Source organism: Anabrus simplex, chromosome 1, assembly GCF_040414725.1.
Source record: "Anabrus simplex isolate iqAnaSimp1 chromosome 1, ASM4041472v1, whole genome shotgun sequence".
In the NCBI taxonomy this organism is placed as follows: Eukaryota; Metazoa; Arthropoda; class Insecta; order Orthoptera; family Tettigoniidae; genus Anabrus; species Anabrus simplex.
Window position 1 is genome coordinate 746,979,288 of NC_090265.1, and position 6,569 is coordinate 746,985,856.

Below are 6,569 nucleotides of genomic sequence, written 5' to 3' on the forward strand. Positions count from 1 at the left end.
ATTATAATGCCACAGCTGCTTGGATCTTACTATCTTGTCTCTTATTAGTTACCAGCATTTCTAGTCCGTATGTTGCAATTGGTGTGAAATACTGTTTATATAATATTAATTTCTTTCTCTTGGGCACTTTGTCATCCCATAAAAGCTCTCTGAGTTGATGATAGAATGTTGTACCTTTACTTACTCTGTTATGAATTTCAGGGTTGATTTCATTACTTCTGTTAATAATGCTACCTAGATATGTAAACTGTTCTACATTCTCAAACCGTTCTCCCTCCTATGTTCACTTGGCTTCTCTTTTTCTCTTTTCCACAGTGCATGACTACAGTTTTCTTTTTTACTAATTACCATTCCAAACTTCTTCAGATTTTCATTCCAGATCTCCAGTCTCCTTTGTACTTCCTTTTCTCCCTTTCCGCAAATCACCACATCATGTGCAAATACCAAAGTATTCACTTCATCACTACTGATACTCTGTTTTACATGTTTTATGATTTCATCCATCAATATAATAAACAATAATGGTGACAGTGCACTTCCTTGTTTATTTTTTATTTTTTGGTATAAAATGTTTCAGAGTCACCACTCTCCACTTGTACACTGCTTTTACTCTCATGATACAACATTTTCATCTTGTTAATTAATGATTTTGGTACATTCCTTTTCAGTAGGCATTCCCATACATGTTTTCTCTGAACTGTATCATAAGCTTTTTACAATTCCAAAAATATGAAGATGATTTCCTCGTTCCTTTCCAGATGTTTTTTCCATTATTGTTCACACTGTAAATATCAGGTCTATTGTTCATCTACTCAGTCTAAGCCATATTGTTCTTCCTGAAACTGTGTTTCTATTATATCCCTCAGTCTATAACTTTCTCCATTATTTTTAGCCTATGTGATAATAGGGCACATTTCTTCCTATTTCCTTTTTTTAACAATGGTACAATGCTTCCTTGTTGCCAATCTTCAGGTATCCTTTCATCCTTCCATATGGCATTGAGGGCTCAGTATAACCACTGTAGTCCACTGCTTCCTGCTACCTTAATCATATCAGCATTGAATTCATCTCTTCCACTTGCTTTACCTTTGACCATTGCTTTCACTGCCCTTTCAAGTTCCAACCATGTTATTGGGTTCTCTTCTTTTTCTCGATCTATTATTTCCATTTTCTTATCTCCTTCTTCTTCTGAGCAGTTATCCTCATTATAAAATTTTTCAAAATACTTTGCCATCACCTTCTGAAGATGTCTTCTCACTCTAATGCCTTGATTACAATATTCGTCTGCCAGGAGTCTGCTCTGAGTTTGAAACTGTAAAAAGTTGTAACATGGATATGTTTTTAGGCTGCGGGTCTATCTAGCATGGTAACCGTGGCAACCTGGCTGCAATGGATGTGTCATGATCTGATACTCTGGTTTACACATTTTATGATTTTATCCTTGAATTTAAAAGGTATTTATTAATGTCACCTTTTACCTGATTAAGTGGTAAGGTTTTAGATACAGACTATTTGAACATTTTTTAAACAGCTGTTTACATTAGTTATGTGTGTGTTATTGGGTTCCAACTCCATATTAGACTGTCATATTATCAGATCAAGTGTCAAGTGTTAGATACAGACAGTATTGAACATATTATGTGTTGTTGTGATCATCTAGGTCCTAGCTTCTTGGGATTTAACTCCATTAGACTTGTTTCTATTAAGACATGTTACTATGTCCTTATCTAATAATGTCTTGTGAATAACTGAGTATGGCCGTCATATCAGCAGAAACTAGTACTATTCAAAGAAAAATTGTGTATTGAGTAGGTGGTAAAATAAAGGCTTTTAGTAAGAAAAGTAGTTCAGTTGTGCTGAGCGAAGCAAAGAATTTAATATCGATACTGTTTGATGGATCAGTTGGCGATGATTCGTGTGTAATTATTTGTGTTTGGTGAAAATATACAAGCAATCTGTAATAGTAGCAGTTACATTGGCTGCTGTGAAGGTACTACTATATGCAAATGTGAATTGTGGTTTGAATTTGGATTATTGTATACAAACTTGAAGGGTTATTTAAGTATTTGTGTGAAAGTTAAGAAAATAGCAGAATTATGAAGAGATTATTCATGAATCTCATGATCAGTCCACTGCAGGGATAGTTGGAGGATCACAGATCGCAGACTACCAGGATGGACTGGAACTGGACGATTTTCATACAGAGCTGAATGAGGAGGAAGAATCTTCAGTGCCAGACAAACTCTGATGACTGCGCTCCAGGGGTTAAATTCCCAGACCTCCAGTTTAGATGGGAAAATCTTGCTCATAAATTCCCAGATTTCAAATGGTTTTCTTTTTTTTCTATTTGTTTTATGTCTCACCTGATGTGAAAGGGGAAACCATGGAAAACCATCTTCAGAGCTGCCGACAGTGGGGTTCGAACCCACTATCTCCCAGCTACAAGCTCACCACATGATCAACTTGCCTGGTAATTTCAAATGTAGAATAAAGTGTAGCAGTGGCGGATCTAAGGTACCCATCATTATTTTGAGTTTCTGAGGTTAGGCTGCAAGCAAGTCAGGCGAGTTGCATTAAACCGCAGCACCTCTGATAACCTGCAGCTACGACCCTCTCCGCATTCAAGACACCATTATTCTCCATTCACCATACTTGTTTCTCTCTTTTCACGACCTTGCAGTGTCCTTGCTGGTTGGGAGTGAATAGTATGGTGATTGCAGCCTTCAAGAATTTGTGAAAAAGGAGTGGCAGTTGAATTTCATGTTTAAATAATTTGGTAAGTTTTGAAGATTATGCCTTAAAATTACAAAAAGAAAAGGAACTTCCAGATGGTCTGACTTTAGTCCTCACACTTGCAAGTTTGCTGGAATGTTGAAAGCTATCTGCCAATGGTATTTTTGGGTCAACATGCAGAAGGACATCATAACGAGCAACCAGAAGGCAGACTCCAGCTGCTGGCGACAATGACCACAACGCCATTGACCTGATGGGCCCATACCCCAGAACGCCGAGGAGGAAGACAGGATTTCTGATGATGATACTTGTTGTTTACATGGGGCCCCTGGGATTTCTAGTAGTTGATTTGGAGACACTGACACATCTGCAAGGGCAAGACAAACCGTGTAGGACCATGCCACGTTGGATTGGTGGGCATAATTCCGATAGCTGCCTTGATCCGAAAGAATTCAAGATTTCTATACCAGAAGCAACAACAGGACAAGGTATCCAGCTGCCAGTGGCAGCAGATATGAAATGATTCAGGTTTGGAGCACAGGACCACGCCTATTTACAACTTGAGAGCCAACCCAACAGAACAATGGAACCAAGAGCTGAAGTGGATTCTATGGATTCATCCAGTAGACAAAGAGAAACTGTGGGACTGTCTTTGCCTACCTACGAAGTTACAGATTATAAATCTCATTTTATACGTATTGATGGTTGAACTCTTACATTAATAAATACTATTTGTACCTACGATATATCAGCTTCCCAGCAGAGCCATTCCTACATTGCAACAGTGACTGGGAGATTAAGTCATCTCCCACTTCTGGTCAAAATGACACAGCAGTCTTTCTCACCGAATGGCAGAGAAAGCATGCGTTGGCTGGGAAGAGCACAGTTACCCAGGCCAACAGGTACTGGGAGCAAGATTGGTGGATTCCATGCAGGCCTCAACTGAAGTGGACAAACAGCTAGGACTGTTGAAGTAACCACGAGTCCAGGGAGCCAGATGCAGTGAGAGAATCTGTTCCAGCTGGATGGGACGCTGATGATAGTGTGGCACCTATGACACTGGACATAGAACAAACCCATCTTAACAAGGAGGAAACCAAACTCCCCACACCATGAACCTAAGAGTCGTGACAGGTGATGCAGAGCCAAGATACAATTTATGACCTAGGAAGTTTCGACGAGATGTGAAAAATTGTTTAAAATTATTGGGGACCTTTACTTAGTCTGTTGTTAATTTCAGGGTTGATTTCATTTCTTCCATTACTAATGCTACCCAGATTTGTAAATTGTTCTACATTCTCAAACCGTTCTCCGTTTATGTGTTTCAAGGATGTACAGGGAACTTCTAGGTGTGATTGTGCTAATTCAAGAGAACTCTGAAACAACAACTTACCAAGGATGTCTACATGTTAATTCTAGAACTTGTAGTAATACGATGTGTAACAACACCAGAATCATCTCGAAACTTAGCCAGAAAAGTACACAGCGGTACAGATCAGTGGATTATTGCCGCAGTTGAGATGGGGTTTGCTGTTCTGAGCTATCAAGCTGAGTGCAGCAAAGCAATTTTAGTATCAATACTGTTCGACGGATCAGTTGAGGATTACTTTATATATGATGAACGTGTGTGCTGCTCTACCTCAAAGCACAGGGTGTCTCAAACATTTTGGGTCAAATTGAAACTGGTGATAGTAGGTCCACAACCAATTATATTGAGATAAGGAACCAATGGTCAAAAATGCATATTTATTGAGTTATGGACCGCATAACGACAACATAGCTCATTGTAATTGTTCAAAGTGACGACCATCAGTCTCAATGCACGCATGGCAACAGTGCATGAAGTTCTCCCTCACTCTTTTGAAATCTATCTCTTCTTGTCTTTTTAACTGATTTTCTTAAAATTTCATTTCTGCTCCTTGGATCTTACTATCTTGTCTCTTATTAGTTACCAGTGTTTCTAGTCCGTATGTTACAATTGGTATGAAATACTGTTTATATAATGTTAATTTGTTCTCTTGGGTACTTTGTCATCCCACAAAAGCTCTCTGACTTGATAAAATGTTGTACCTTTACTTAGTCTGTTAATAATTTCAGGGTTGATTTCATTTTTTCCATTAATAATGCTACCCAGATATGTAAACTGTTCTAAATTCACAAACAGTTCTCTGTCCATGTTCACTTGCCTTCCTTTTTTTCCCTCTCTCTTTTCCACAGTGCATGACTACAGTTTTCTTTTTACTAGTTACTATTCCAAACTTCTTCAGATTTTCATTCCAAACGTACAGTCTCCTTTGTACTTCCTTTTCTCCCTTTCCCCAAATCACCACATCGTCTGCAAATACCAAAGTATTCACTTCATCACTACTGATACTCTGTTTTACATGTTTTATGATTTCATCCATCAATATAATAAACAATAATGGTGACAGTGCACTTCCTTGTTTGAGACTTTTTTTGTATAAAATGTTTCAGTCACCACTCCCCACTTGTACACTGCTTTTACTCACATGATACAACATTTTCATCTTGTTAATTAAAGATTTTAGTACATTCCTTTTCAGTAGGCATTCCCATACATGTTTTCTCTGAACTGTATAAGCTTTTTACAAACCCAAAAATACGAAGATGATTTCCTTGTTCCTTTCCAGATGTTTTTCCATTATCGTTCGCACTGAAAATATCCTGTTGTTGATCTATTCAGTCTAAAGCCATATGGTTCTTCCTCTAACTATGTTTTGTTAAGTACAATTTTGGAAAATGTTATGAAGTTACACACTACTGGCCTGAGCTTACCAATCCGCTTTTAGAAGAGATAAAAAATGAAAGGTCGATTCCACTATATCGCCGAGCGCAATTATCAACTCAATATCAATGCGTAAGAGGCAGAATGCTCCAGTAGACAAGTTTTGACTCACAAGGCAATAAACTCAGCAGAGCGGAGCGCAGAGGAAGGTAATATACACAAAGCCGTACTTCGGAGCATTAAAAAAAACACATTAATGGTGGGCCGTACCCAAGAGGAGTTATCGTGGTAAGTGCATGTTAAATCGTAGGAAAGGAATACCAGAAAAGAGAACTCCCAAAACACAGAATTTCTTTTTTTTTTGATAACACATATATTGAATAAAGTTTTCAAAACAACAAGATATAGATCCACAAAAGAGAGATAAACAAATCACGGAGACTATTTCAATAGTCAATAACCTAGTTTAGATAGGGACACACAGTAACAACAAAGGGTAAAAATGACCCGTAAAAATCAACATTATCTTTGGTTACAATTAAGGGATAAAAGCCCCGAGAATTACAACTGTCTTTGAGGTACAACCAAAGGGGTAAATGCCCCGTGAATTATATATATCTTGACTCGTACAAATTCGAGTGAAAAGGTTAAACCTAAACAAATCAATGTTCTTGTTTACATACAAGCTCCCAAGAGGCCCATTTGATGAACCGCAATAAGATAGTTAAAAAAACAATTGGCAGTAATATTAATTGAAAAGAGATTTAGAATACAAAAAAAGGAGTACTTTGTTAGATACTACCACAATCCCCCAGATTCGTGGTTCAGCTTAGACAATATAGGGAAAAATGTGAACATCGAACATACCCAGTGTAGATACATCACACCGAGCTTGATAGCTGCAGTCGCTTAAGTGCGGCCAGGATCCAGTAATCGGGAAATAGTGGGTTCGAGTCCCACTGTCGGCAGCCTTGAAGATGGTTTTCCGTGGTTTCCCATTTTCACACCAGGCAAATGCCGGGGCTGTAACATAATTAAGGCCACGGCCGCTTCCTTCCAACTCCTAGGCCTTTCCTGTCCCATCGTCGCC